General features: G+C 37.3%; 1 long non-coding RNA gene across 4 annotated transcripts in view; it reads right to left on the bottom strand.

Moving 5' to 3' along the window:
* Nucleotides 1-13,795, bottom strand: part of LOC117089654 — a 182,591-nt gene extending 168,796 nt beyond the window's left edge. For 3 of the 4 annotated variants that reach the window (XR_004439695.1, XR_004439696.1, XR_004439697.1), the window contains exon 1: nt 13,693-13,788. This is a non-coding gene — a long non-coding RNA (uncharacterized LOC117089654). Of the gene's footprint in view, nt 1-5,542; nt 5,708-13,692 lie in introns of all 4 variants that reach the window. The other variant, XR_004439694.1, reaches the window with a different exon arrangement.
* Between the last annotated feature and the right edge of the window lie 543 nt (nt 13,796-14,338).

Raw genomic sequence — 14,338 nt, 5'->3', positions numbered from 1 at the left:
CTGGAAAAAAAAGCAAAAGAGAGAGAACACAATTACTCATATCAGAAAGGAAAGAAAAGAAATTACTACAGCTCCCATGGACGTTAAAATGATAACAAAGGAATACTATGGGCCGGGCTTGATGGCTTATGCCTGCAATCCCAGCCCTTTGGGAGGTCAAGGCAGGAGGATAAATTCAGGCCAGGATTTGAGACTAACCTAGGCAAAATAGAACTTATCTCCACAAAAAAATAATTTAACAAAATATCTGGGTATGGTAGTGCACACTTGAAATCCTAGCTACTCAGGTGACTGACGTGGGAAGATTCCTTGAGCCCAAGAGTTTGAGGCTTCAATGAGATACAATCATGCCACAGCATGTCAGTCTGAGCAACAGAGCAAGACACTCTCTCTTTGAAAAGTTTTAAAAAACAGTTAAGAAGAAATACTACAAACAATTCTAATCTCACATGCTGGCCTAGGTGAAATGAACCCATGCCCTGAAAGACATAATCTGCCAAAACTCACACAAGAAAAAACAGACCATCTGAATAGACTTACGTTTATTTAAAAAATGGAATCAATAGTTGATAACATTCCAAAACAAAAAGGATCAGGTGCAGATGGGTTCACCATGAATTTGACCAAACATTTAAGAAAGAAATCATGCTAATTTTCTGTAATGTTTTTTAGATGATAGAAAGTGAGTGAATACTTTCTAATTCATTCTCTGAGGCCCAGCACTATCCTCATACCAAAATCAGAAAAAGGCATTACAAGAAAAGAAAACTAGAAATCAATATCTCTAATTAACACAGATACAAAAATTCTCAACAAAACAGCAAATCAAGTCCAGCAATGTATAAAACAAAGTGTATGTCACTACCAAGGTGATTTATCACAGGTATATAAGGCTGGTTCAACTTCTGAAAATCAATCAATATAATTGATTCACATTAGCAAGCTAAAGAAGAAAAGTCACATGATTATATCAATAAATGCAAAGAAAGCATTTGACAAAACTCAACACTCATTTGTGTTAATAACTTTCAGTAAATTTGGTCTAAAGCAAAAATTCCTTAACCTGATAAAGAATATTTGCAAAAGCTCATATTAGGGAGGCATCAGAAAACTTACAATCATTGCAGAAGGCACTGGGGAAGCAAGCAGATCTTACCATTGTTGAGCAGGAGAGAGAGGGACAAGAGATATGCTACATACCTCTAAACAACCAGATCTAATGAGAATTCTGTCATGAGACAGCACTAGGGGGATGGTGCTAAACCATTAGAAACCACCCCCATTGATACAGTTTAGCTATGTGCCCACTCAAATCTCATCTTGAATTGTAATTCCCATAACCCCTATGTGTGCTGGGAGGCACCCGGTGGGAGGTAATTGAATCATGGGGGCTGTTTCCCCCATGCTATTCTCATGATAGTAAATTGTCACGAGATCTGATGGTTTTATAAGGAGCTTCACCACTTGCTCATTTCTTATTCTTCTCCTTCCTGCTGCCATGTGAAGAAGGATTTATTTGCTTCTCCTTCCACCATGATTCTAAATTTCTTGAGGCCTCCCAGCCCTGCAGAACTGTGGGTCAATTAAACTTCTTTCCTTTATAAATTACCCAGTCTCCAGTATTTCTTCAGAGGAGAGTGAGAAGAAACTAGTACAGGAAATTCGTACTGCAGAGAGTAGGATGCTGCCGTAAAGATACCCAAAAATGTGGAAGCAATTTTGGAACTGGGTAATAGGCAGAGGTTGGAAGAGTTTGGAGGACTCAGAAGAGGACAGAAAAATGTGGGAAAGTTTGCAACCACCTAGAGACTTGTTGAATGGCTTTGACCAAAATGCTAATAGTGATATGGATAATGAAGTCCGGGCTGAGGTAGTCTCAGATGGAGATGAGAAACTGGTTAGGAACTGGAGTAAAGGTCACTCTTGCTATGCTTTAGCAAAGAGACTGGCATCTTTCCCCTCTGCCCTAGAGATCTGTGGAAAAAATTTGAACTTGAGAGAGATGATTTATGTTATCTGGCAGAAAAAATTTCTAAGTGGCAAAACATTCAAAAGGAAGCAGCATAAAGGCTTGCAAAAATTGCAGACTGACATGATGGAAAAGAAAAACCTGTTTTTTGGGGAAAAGTTGAAGTCAGCTGCAGAAATTAGCATAAGTAACAAGGAGTCAAATGTTACTCACCAAGACAATGGGGAAAATGTCCCCAGTTATGTCAGAGACCTTCATGGCAGTCTCTCCCATCACAGGCCCAGAAGTCTAGGTGGGAAAAACTCATCCTGGAGCCCATAATAACTTCTTAGCATGTGAGTGACCCATCTTAAAAGCAGATCCTGCACACCTCAATTTAGTTGGCATTGGGTAGGGTAGGACCCAGCCCAAATTGCAGATTCATGAGAGAAATAAATGATTTTTATTGATTTAAGTCACTAAATTTTGGTATGAAGCAGGAGATAACTGGAGCATATTTAAATCAAGCAATACGTATAATGTACTTAATACAGTATGTGATATAAACTTTCTTACCTTAAGGTGGCTATTATATTAGGAATATTATAAAGTAGAGGTTAAGATCACAGATGTGGGAGTCAGACTGCTTGAGTTTGAATCCTAGGTCTGCTACTTTTTTAGCTATGTAACATAAAGCAAGTTACTTAACCTCTCTATAATTCAGTTTCTCATTTTAAATGGAGATAATAATTGTATCCACTTCATAGGGTTGTGGTCAGAGTTAAATGAGTTGCAGTTCCCCAAATGGGTCATAATATTCATCATAACCAAGCCTTTGTAGTAGATGTTCCTGCACCTCACCACTCCTTCATTTAGGTCTCAGGTTAGCTAGTCCATTCTCTAAGGAACTTTTGATGAGATATGCCTTTTCTTTTCTTTCTTTTCTTTTCTTTTCTTTTCTTTTCTTTCCTTTTCTTTTCTTTTCTTTTCTTTTTTTGCTTTCATTTTCCTTCCTCCCTTCTTTTCTCCCTTTCTTTCTTTTTTTCTTTCCTTCCTTCCTTCCTTCCTTCCTTCTTCCTTCCTTCCTTCTGTCCTTCTTTCTTTCTTTCTTTCTTTCTTTTCTTTTCTTTCTTCTTTTCTTTTCTTTCTTCTTTTTGTGCATTTATGTATGCATGCACTTTCTTGAAGAGGACCTAAGGAAATGTTACTTATGACTCAACATCATACCAAGATTCTGAGAAATTGCCCTTTCACGTTTAACATTCACATTTGAAGATTAGGTGAATCTTTGGGGACTAGTCTGGCAGATAATTAGAAAGGGCAGCCTGGGGGCGGTAGCTCATGTCTATAATCCCAGCACTTTGGAGGCCTAGACAAGAGGGTCACTTGATCCCAGAAGTTCAAGACCAGGCTGGGCAACATAACAACATCTCTACAAAAAATAAAACACACTAGCTGGGCATGGTGGTGCATGCCTGTGGTCCCAGCTATTTGGGAGGCTGAGGCAAGAGGATCACTGAAGACCAGAAATTTGAGGCTACTGTGAGCTATGATCATGCCACTGCATTCCAGCCTGGACATCAGAGTGAGACCCTGTCTCAAACAAACAAACAAAAACCTAGAAATGGCAAATTCCCTGCTGTCTTCAATGTCCCCTCTCCTCTCTGGTAACCAAAACTCTGCTACCGGCCTAAACTTGTTTCCCAGACTCTTCTTTCTCAAGATGGATTAACTCCTGAGGGCTTTGCAGATTCTTCATGGAAACAGATTTCTGGAGAATACACCCCAGCATTTCGCTGAAAATGACTAACCTGGTCTAGATCTCAATAGATGCATCCTAAATTAAAGCTGGGATTGCCATTTTATTAACATAAGAAAAAAATCTTCCCTACATATTCTGCGGACTCTGCATGTGTGTTTCTTTTGAGATTAGAATGCTTTTTAATCTCTTACATTGTGATAATATCTAGCCTTGCTTTTGAGCCAAGTTAAGCGCAGCTTCATGTGCTGGAGGCATATAAGTCTGTGGTAAAATAAAGAAGACATGAAAAGAGAAATTGGAGCAGAAGCTCACAAAGACATCAGGAAGAGGGAATATACTGCCCAGAATGGTTCCAGTAAAAGTCAGGAAATGATCCTCAAGTCAACATAAGTTTAGAGTTACTGAGGCTTGTAAGACTTTAATATTTAATATAACCCCTCCAGTTTGATCAAAAGTATCTTACATTTTCTGGCATTTGAGTGAAATAATTTCTGACTTCATTACATTTTAAAAATTCAGCTAAAAGTCATAAAGTAGCACAAAATTTGCAATGTAAATATTAAACAGCAGTACAGTGTTCAACACAATTCACTTTCATTCTCACTGTTATCCATGGCCATGAGTCCTTTCATTTTCATTCATTTATTTATTCACTAGATATTTATTGAGGAGTCACCTTGCACAAGTCAAAAGAAAAATCACAATTGACTCATAAGGGAAAAAGAACTGAAATACAGTGAAGGGAAACAGTAGATGAATATACAAGATATATTAGAGGAAAAATGTTTAATACAGTTGACTTAATGAACATTTTTTTATGCACCAGGCACTATTCCAAACACTTTATTAACTATTTTGATCCTCACAGAGCACCTATGAGATGGACACTTTTATTGTCTCCATTATACAGCTGAGGAAATTAAGGTGAAGTCAAGTTTTATACTCAAATTTTTAAAATAATTTTTCTGTTATTTGCTTTGGATGGTAGTCAGGGTAACTGTTTTGCTCCAAGAACATATTTCCATGGGATGGGGCCTATAAGGAGCATATTGGAAAGATTAGATTTGAGCAGAAGTGAGCAACCTTTTTTTTGCAGAAAACCAGACAGTAAATATTTCAGTTTTGAGGGCTGAGTGGTCTCTGTTGTTTAGCTTTGCCATCGTAGTGCAAAAGCAGCTGTAGGCAATATGTAAACAAATGAGTGTGGGTATGCTCTAAAAATATTCCACTTATGGTCATTGAAATTTAAATGTGTTTTAATTTTTACATATCACAAAATATTCTTCTTTTGATTTTATTTCAACCTCTACTAAAGGTAAACGATTTTTAGTTCACAGGTCATACAGGCAGAGAGTTGGATTTGTCTCATGAACTGTAGCTGGCCTCTGGCTTAGAAAATATATAATATGAATCCCATTAAAGGATGAATGGGAGTTTTCCAGGCAGACGAAGACATTCCAAATGAAGAAAATAGCAGCTGGCAAAGACATAAGTAGGTGAACAGGCCTGACTGTTTTGAAGAGCTATAAATGGCATCATTGTCACTAAGTGTTGGAGTGGGTGGAAGACACAAAGAAGAGAATGGAAGAATCTCTTGTGGGAATTTGACCTTTACTGTGTAGTCAGTGGGAAACCATTGTGGATTTTGTGGCATAATGAGGTTTGCATTTTGGAAAGTCTCTCTGGAGGCAAAGTGAAAAACTGATGCTAGTAGTCCAAGGCAGAAGAAAAAGAAAACATTTAAACAATTTTGGTAGTACAGCAAAAGACCATATAGGTGCAAGCTGCTCATCTCTTAGTTTCTGGGAATTTTCTGTTTTCTTCACACATACTATGTCCTTTCCTGACTCACAACCATTGTAGATGATATTCTTCCTTTTTGGAATTTTTTTTCTTCTTTTATATCACTTAACTCCTTTTCATCCTTGAGGTTTCCGTTTTAATGTCACTTCTCCAGGAAAGCCTTCATGGACCCCACTTAGATCAGGATTCACAGCCTTTTGAGACACAAAAATAGGACTTGTACTTGTCTTTAGCTACAGTCGCGTAACATTTGCTCAGGATCTGTCTCCTGTTCTAGACTGTAAACCACCCGTCTGCCACTGTATCCCAGGGTCTTTCACAGTGCCTACTTCAGAGTACATGCTCAATGAATATTTGTAGTGACATGGGGTTGAAAGAAAGGATACTTACCAAGCAGCATTGACTTGAATTTTGTGATGTAATGGTTGAATAAGGTATAAAATAGGGCTAAGGATAATTCCTAGATTTGGGTGACAAAATAGTTGGTGGGACACACAGAGAGAATACAGGATGGAAGTTAAATCTGAGGCACTTATGGAGATGTTGATTTTGAATTGCCTCTGGGACATCTGAGGAGACATGTTAGGAGATGTTTTGTCTCCTCCTCACTGGGCTAGGATGATAATTTTATATTTGATCCTGATTAAAACCTGATTCATCATAATTCAGTCCTAATTCAGACTTAGAAATGCATATCTTCATAATTTAATTTAAAATATTCATTTTAAAATAAAATTTATTATTAGTAAACTCACAGTGAAACCATCAGCTACCAGATGGAAGCTTTGGATTGCAAGTAGATTCTTGTCTATCAGCTAGCAATTAGACATTGTGAAAGGCATATTATTAAACGGTGATGTGTCAAAGATTTGCAGTTTTAAAAACAATACTGTTAGGCTCCAAAATTTACAAAATTATCAAACAAGTCGTTACTCAAATAAATAGTCTTTTTTTTTCCTTTGTTCCGAGATGTAGTCTTGCTCTGTCACCCAGGCTGGAGTGCAATGGCACAATTGCAGATCACTGCAACCTCCTCCTCCCAGATTCAAGCAATTCTCATGCCTCAGCCTCCCAAGTTGCTAGGACTACAGGCACACGCCACTAAGCCCAGCTAATGTTGTTTGTATTTTTAGAAGAGACAGGATTTCACCATGTTGGCCAGGCTGGTCTTGAACTCCAGGCCTCAGGTGACCCGCCTGCCTCAGCCTCCCAAAGTGCTGGGATTACAGACGTGAGCCACCACACCTGGCCTTAATAGTCAATTATTTCTTATTGATTACAGCTTTGTTTGAAGGTGGCAAGAGGTGCAATGTTGCCACCAACAGTAAAGAATGTACTGTATTCAGTTTCTCAGAATTTTCACTGAAGTTTCTAGGGATGTGTTGTTCTTAAAAATATTCCCAAATATCTCTGTATCTCTTTCTTTCCCTTTCTTTCTGTTTTTCTGTGGGGAGATGGATTGTCTAGAGAGCCTGCTTTTTTGTATTAAATGATGGGGAGAATTTTAAAACCCCCTTGGGAGTAGATTCTTTGTGCCATCTATGTTAAAAGACTTGATTGGTCTGTTCACAAAATTCCCAGTTAAAAATTGAATCAATAGTTGATAACATTCCAAAACAGAAAGGATCAGGTGCAGATGAGTTCACCATGAATTTGACCAAATATTTAAGAAAGAAGTTATACTAATTTTCAGCAATGATTTTTAGAAGATAGAAAAAGGATGAATACTTTCTAACTCAATCTATGAGACCCAGCATTATCCTCATACCAAAACCAAAGATATTACAAGAAAAGAAAACTAGAATCAATATCTCTAATTAACATAGATATAAACATTCTCAACAAAATAGCAAATCGAGTCCGGCAATGTATAAAACAATTGATATGCCACTACCAAGTTGACTTATCACAGGTATGTAAGGCTGGTTCAACTTTTCAGAAAATCAATCAATATAATGGATTCACATTAACAAGCTAAAGAAGAAAAATCACATGATTACGTCAATAAACACAAAGAAAGCATTTGACAAAACTCAACACTGATTCATGTTAATAACTTTCAGTAAATTTGCTACAACCCATCCCCTGTTGATTCTGGTTCCTGTTCCAAACTCCTCCCATCTAATATATGCTAAGATTTAGAGTTCCTTTCTAAAAACTTCACTTCCATTATGTTATTCCTCTTGCTCCAAAAATTGGTAAAAAGATACTTCAAAAGTCACATTTTCTCAACCTGGAGTTCAAGCCCCCTTCAGTTATTTTTCTTTCACTATTTTGTCTTGTTTCTTATGATTCTCCAACATGAATCTTCCCTGATCAGACTGGTGATCTCATCTTACTCCAACTTTCACCATTCTCTTTCCTATCTTTGTTTGTTCTTCCCCCCTGTTTGGAATTCTCTTTTTGGCTAATTTAAAGCTCATCTTCGCTAAAGGCCAATTTAATTTGTATCCCTTCTTTGATGGCTTCATAGATAGGTTAAATATGCACTGCTCTCCCTTCTCCAAGTTCACCTAACACATATGGAGTCCTGTTCCTGTAATAATAATACTTTTCCTGGTTGGGGAAGTCTGACTAAGTCTCTCATGTGATTTCATTTGATCCATGCAACAGTTCTTCCAATGTAGTAAAATAGTCTATAATATTAAGATTATGAAACTTGGAAATTTAATTTTAATTTCACCAAAGAATCAAAATTGGTAAGTAGTCGTTCCAGGTCTGACTCTCTATGAACCCCACAGTCTGCTATGTTGTAATGGAAGAAAGTTTCTTAATTTAGGCTTATGAGAGGTGAGAGTCTCATAAGAGATTTTTTTTTTTTCAGAGAGTCAATTTAATATGATGGGCTCTGGACTCAGAAGCCCAGCATTTGGATTGCTTTTTCCTAGGGGAGTGACCATGGGGAAGTCATGGAGCTTTCTTTGATCCTTGTCTACTCACCTGAAAAATAAAAACTCAGATTGTGTCAAGGAAAAGGGAAAGAAGAATATATGATAACATTTTGACAATTGTGAAGCAGCAGCCATTATACAAGTATTGCAGTTGTTATTCAAAGAGGTATTGAGTAGAATTTCAATGCAAATTAAAAGGTTAAAACTCCTACATAAAATAAAGCTGAAGACCATAAGAAATTGTCAGCAGGAGCACTAACCAAAGAAAGTATTTAGGTATTTACTGAGGTTTAGCAATGTGAAGAGTGATAAACTGGATTGAGTGAACAATTTAAAAAGTAAATGCTCATGGCCCATGCCCAAGAACATTTCTTTCCTAAGGCAAATACTGTGTATGTATATACATGCATATTTGCAATATACATAATTAAAATGTTGTGTATTATATGTATATATAATTTGTTTAATTCTCTACATTTGACAGTTTTCAACTTTTACTCTTGTAGAACTTGGTAGAGAATTGATTGTATTTTAACGTATCTCCTTAAATAGGTGTCTTCCTCTATTCATCATTGTAGTCCTAGCATCTAACATAGAACCGTGCATGTCAGTAATTAACTTATGTGGAAAGAAGGGAGAGAGGGAGGGATGAAGGGAAAGAGGACATGAAGAAGGGTGGGAAGGAGGAGCAGCAGGAGGAAGAAAGAATCCAGTTTACTATGTGAATCCTTGAATTATCCTTGGAAATATTCTCAACTCGGGACAATTTTCAAATTCTAGAGTCACAGTGATTATCTGTCTATTGTATTCCACGTAGCTATTATTCCCTTATCTTTTTTCTTGCGACTTTTCTTCTAGTTCCTTTCTTTGTTCAGCCCATATCCTTGCTGATGCATCATCTAAAATTACCATAATTTTTGTTTTTATTTTTATTTATTTATTTATTTTTGAGACAAGATCTTGCTCTGCCACCCAGACTGGAGTGCAGTGGCATAGTCATGGTTCACTGCAGCCTCTACCTCCCAGGCTCAATCGATCCTCCTGCCTTAGCCTCCAGAGTACATGGGACTATAGGCATGTGCCACCACAGCCAGCTAATTTTTCTAGATATTGTAGACATGAGCTCTCAGTATGTTGCCCTGGCTCGTCTAGAACTCCTGTGCTCAAGCAATCCTCCCACCTCAGTCCCACAAACTGCTGGGATTACAAGTAGTAATCACAGTGAGCCACTGTTACTGGCTTAAGATTTTTATTTGATCAAAAGTCAAATAATGATATATTGAACAAATAAATCATAGAAACCATGAGAACATCATACTAGCAAGTAAAATTTCAAGATATGCTTCCCTGACTGAAGACTTTCAGTAAGGCTTGTCAGAAAACCCCCAAAACATGTGGTCTAGTAAAAAAAGCTGATTTGTGGAGTCAAAGAGTCTCAGTTTAGAAAAGCCCTTTCCTACTTTCTAGATCTGTAGCTTTAGATATGTCATTCAGTGTCCATGAGTCTCAGTGTCTCATTATAAAGTGCTGGTAATATTTCCTACCAGTAAGAGATTTTGGAGATTAGGAATGGTGTACATCAAACATTTAGCATAATACCTGGCTCTTGGGAGGAAATAAAAAAATATGTAAAATGCAAGACTTCTGGTCAAATGAATATTACAAATATTACAGGTAATAATTGCTTAGTAATTTAGAAGAGATACACAATTAGCTACTACCAGTGCCTGAGAATATGCTAAGAACAGTAAATATTCACCAATTGCTTGAATACTAGCTATTGAATGTATTCCCAAAACATATGAAATAAGTAATTGCTATGACTTCATAATGATATTTCTATTGGTCAGATTTTCACATCTGATTTATCCCACTGGGTGGGGGAGTGTGTTAGTCCATTCTCATGCTGCTAATAAAGACATACCCAAGATTGGGTAATTTATAGAGGAAAGAGGTTTAATTGACTGACAGCTCAGCACGGGTGGGGAGGCCTCAGGACATTTACAATCATGATGGAACAAAAAGCAAACATGTCCTTCTATACATGGTGGCAGGAAGGAGAAATGCTGAGCAAAGGATAAAGTCCCCTATAAAACCATCAAATCTTATGAGAACTCATTCACTATCACAAGAACAGCATGAGGATAAGTTCCCCCATGATTAAATTACCTCCCACCAGGTCCCTCCCATGGCATGTGGGGATTCTGGGAACTACAGTTCAACGTGAGATTTGGGTGGGGACACAGCCAAAGCATATCAGGAAGTGACATAAAACATGGCTAACCATACTATTAAACAAACAAACAAAAAACTAGTCTGAAGATCTTAGAAAAATGCTACAAACAATTAAACATAATGAATAATAGCAACAGCAAGTTCTTGGGAAATTCTCTTATTATGTAGAACAAATTGGGCTATTGTAAAATGGAGTAAGTTCTGTGATGGTTCAACCTTATAAGACTTGAACGAAACCAAAAGGAAAGCAAGTACATGCATACTGGAAAGGAAGATATGGATGAGGTGTTAAGGCAGCACTGCTCAACCTGTCCTCACATGAATTCCACTTAAGGTCGAAGGGCTAATAGTAGCCTTTCTCTTAGAAAATTCTCCCCAGCTCCCCAGAGAGAAAAACCCATATTTTCTATTTGCCTGTTTAGTGTATATATTTATTTTACTACTGAATTCCTGAACACAGTCTGAAAGATAGTGATTCTGAACTCATAATGAATTCTAGAAATTATCTTTTATTCGTAATATTACTATCATGTGCTTTAAGGAATTCCTAAAGCACATTCACTTATCACGCAGACAATGGGTTTATCTACTCTCTCGAATCTTGAAACTCTTATTTATCTTTTACGGCGCTCATAAAGCCTGATGCTGTCCCTGTGTGAAAGCGTGATTGTGCATGTTTGTTTGCCTAGCATCTCTTCCACTTTTGCATGTTGGTTTTTCCTTAGCTCACTGGCTGTGGTTACTATAATTTTCCCCCATTACGTCACAAGCTATAGGACAGCTGAGCTTAAAATCCTGTCTTTAACTGGAAGCCTAAATCTTTCAGCACTCTTTTTGCTACTCTGAACTGGGCTGAATTACAGAAATGAAATAAAACTGATCTTATTGCATTTATTGACTTCACTTCTTAGGTGCAGAACCCTCCAAATCCAACCACAGAGTGTGAATGAGCAGAGCAGCATCCAAGCACATTTGTAGGAACCAGGGCTTAGGCCACCTGAAAGTATCTGACATCTCTCTTCGGTGAGTTTGCATAATTTCTTACACACAGAGCTACTTCTAAGCCCTTTCTGCTCTACAGTGAGTTCACATCAGGACAGATATTCCTTACTCAATGCCAGACCTTTTCGGAGACTTTAAAGGTTGAGCATGCTTACCTTGTTCATAGGACTGATGGCATCAAACGTTATTCTAAGATTGATTTGTATTCATGTAAGCTCTGGTGTTAAAACTTAAATATTTAAACTAATCCAAATGAATTTTTTTCCCCTCAGGGCTATAACACTTATGACCTGTAATGCCACATTGGGACATAAAGAATCTATAGTCACTCTATAAGCCTGGAATGTGTCCTTGATCATGTTGTTTTTCTAGGAGTCTCAAAGGTTTAGTTATGCTCTGTTAATTGGTTTGTAATTTCTACCTCCCTGCTCTTCCTTCCCTTTCTAACTTCCTCGTCTCAAATGACACTTGCACTGGTTAATAATCAGGAATGTTTGCATTATAAAATGGCTTCCAGTTTTTCAGTTTTTCCAACAAATACTCTATTATGTGTAGTGCTATTCTAATATATCTTTTAAGGTTTATGGGGAAAAGAAATGTTATATAGGAACTAAGAATTTTAGAAAGAGTGGCAAAAAATGAAAGAAAGAAAAGTAAAAAGAAACATGAGAATCACCTACTTCAGTCACTTGCCTGAAAGTGTTATGAGAGGCCTTGTCAACCACACCAGAAATAAAGCAGTGGCCTATTGTCACCGCCAGTGGTCCGTGTGTCTGCCCTCTGTAGATGGCCAAGTCATTCAGAGAAAGGCAGATGACTTGTCCCAGTTCTATTACCACCTGAGAAGGTTGGCACTGTGATAGACTTTCAGGTGCCAGGGCTATAACATAGCAAACATTAAATCTGAAATCTAAAAGCTTTCTAAGAATCCAAAGCATTTGCTTGTAACTGTGAGTGTGATATGCCTTGGAACTAAAATAAAGCAAACAAATTGATAATAAAAACAGTGACCTTTTAACAATAATAGTAATAATGACAATAATGACACTGAGTAAAACTGGCAAGCTTACTCTTTGCTAGTCACTGAACTAAGTGCTTTACACATTTTATGTCTTCTCTTTTAATCCTCATATCAACCTTATGAGATATTTCCATTTTGCAGATAAAGAAGCTGAAGAATTGAACAGCTAACTAATAGTAGTAATAGTAGTCACAGAGACAACAGTGATAATAATAAACATTGTTTTAAAGATTTTACATGTTACCTAATTTAATTCTCAATAACAAGCCAATTATATAGGTTATAGATTTAGAAACTACACACAAGAAAACTGAGGCATACAGAGGTTAAATTAATTTTCCAAGATTACTAAGCAAATACATGGTAGTGCTGGAATTTGGATTCAGGCATTTTGGCCTTAAGGTCAAGGTTACTAAGGATTATGCCCAAGGATAAAGTATAAGGTCACCAAGGTCACCAAGCATTATGGATCAAGGTCACCAAGCATCATGCTCTACCATCTCCCCAGAAGCAAAGTATAAGTAAATGTAGATGGTGTACATCAAAACACAACTCACAACAGTTTCTTATTTAGTCTATTTCTGTAATGGAACTCAGCTGATGTTAGGACAAATATGAAAGTATACTTCTGGCTGCTTAAGCTCTGCAAATATGCGAGGTATGGATCCGCTAAAGAGACCAGCTTATCCTGATTTGTTCAGGACTTTCCCAGTTTTAGCACTGACTGTACCGCATCCCAGGAAACCTCTCAGTTCTGAATAAACTGAGAACGTTGGTAACAGAAGCGTGGAATATGAACATTGCTTCATTGGTAACCCTAGTCCAACCCCAATATTATTTCCAGTTGTACATTACCAAGAAGAGAATTGAGACATTTATTGTAGGAAGCCCAGCAAATATACCCTTTCCTTTTTTGGCACTTAGCAACTTTGCAACTTTCAATTACTCCAACATTCATGCCTAGGAAAGACTCAATGGAACCGGATTACGATTAAATAATTCATTGCTGCTAAGAAAGAAATACACTTACATGTGCCATTCAGTTCTTCCTGATGTTTTTTCCTCTCTACCATACTCCAGCAAACTCAGCCCCCAGCTCATCTGGGCAGACAGGCCAGATCCTAAAGGCTGTGACCTTCACTAAGATTACAAGCTAAGAGTCAACAGGGTTTTCTGCCAAGGGACCTCTTATCTCTTGACAGCCTCAGAGAACAGCATCCCCAACTAAGTTTTTTGTGTTCCATGGGCATTTACACAAATAATTCTTTCCAGTCTTTGAAACAGCCAGTCTTGCCAGCAAATGTTGGAAAACACAAACATTTATTAGCACATCTGCATCTGGTAAATTTTGACAGAAAATAAAATAAATATATTTAGCAATATCAGTGACCATTCTTTAGTAAACAAAGCCTTGCTATCTTGAAAAAGAAAACTGAAACAATATGAAAATCCATATTATGTTAAAAGCAAATCTGACCTGCTCAGTGGAGTCACACATTCTCACACAGCATTTCTCAAGTGCCAATTATATGCTGGACACTAGTAGCTTGGAAGGGTATAATTCAGTAAGACAAAATATAAAATAAAAAATACTAAAAAGACTGTGTTCAAAGTGCCATAAAACAGATTACCTCTGACATGGAAACTTTAGAGTCTGAAATGAGTGTGCCAAGCAG

The sequence above is a fragment of the Trachypithecus francoisi genome, unplaced genomic scaffold (assembly GCF_009764315.1).
Source record: "Trachypithecus francoisi isolate TF-2019V2 unplaced genomic scaffold, Tfra_2.0 Lachesis_group11, whole genome shotgun sequence".
Classification (NCBI taxonomy): Eukaryota; Metazoa; Chordata; class Mammalia; order Primates; family Cercopithecidae; genus Trachypithecus; species Trachypithecus francoisi.
The sequence above is the reverse complement of the archived record's forward strand: the minus strand, read 5'-3'. Positions and strand labels throughout refer to the sequence as shown.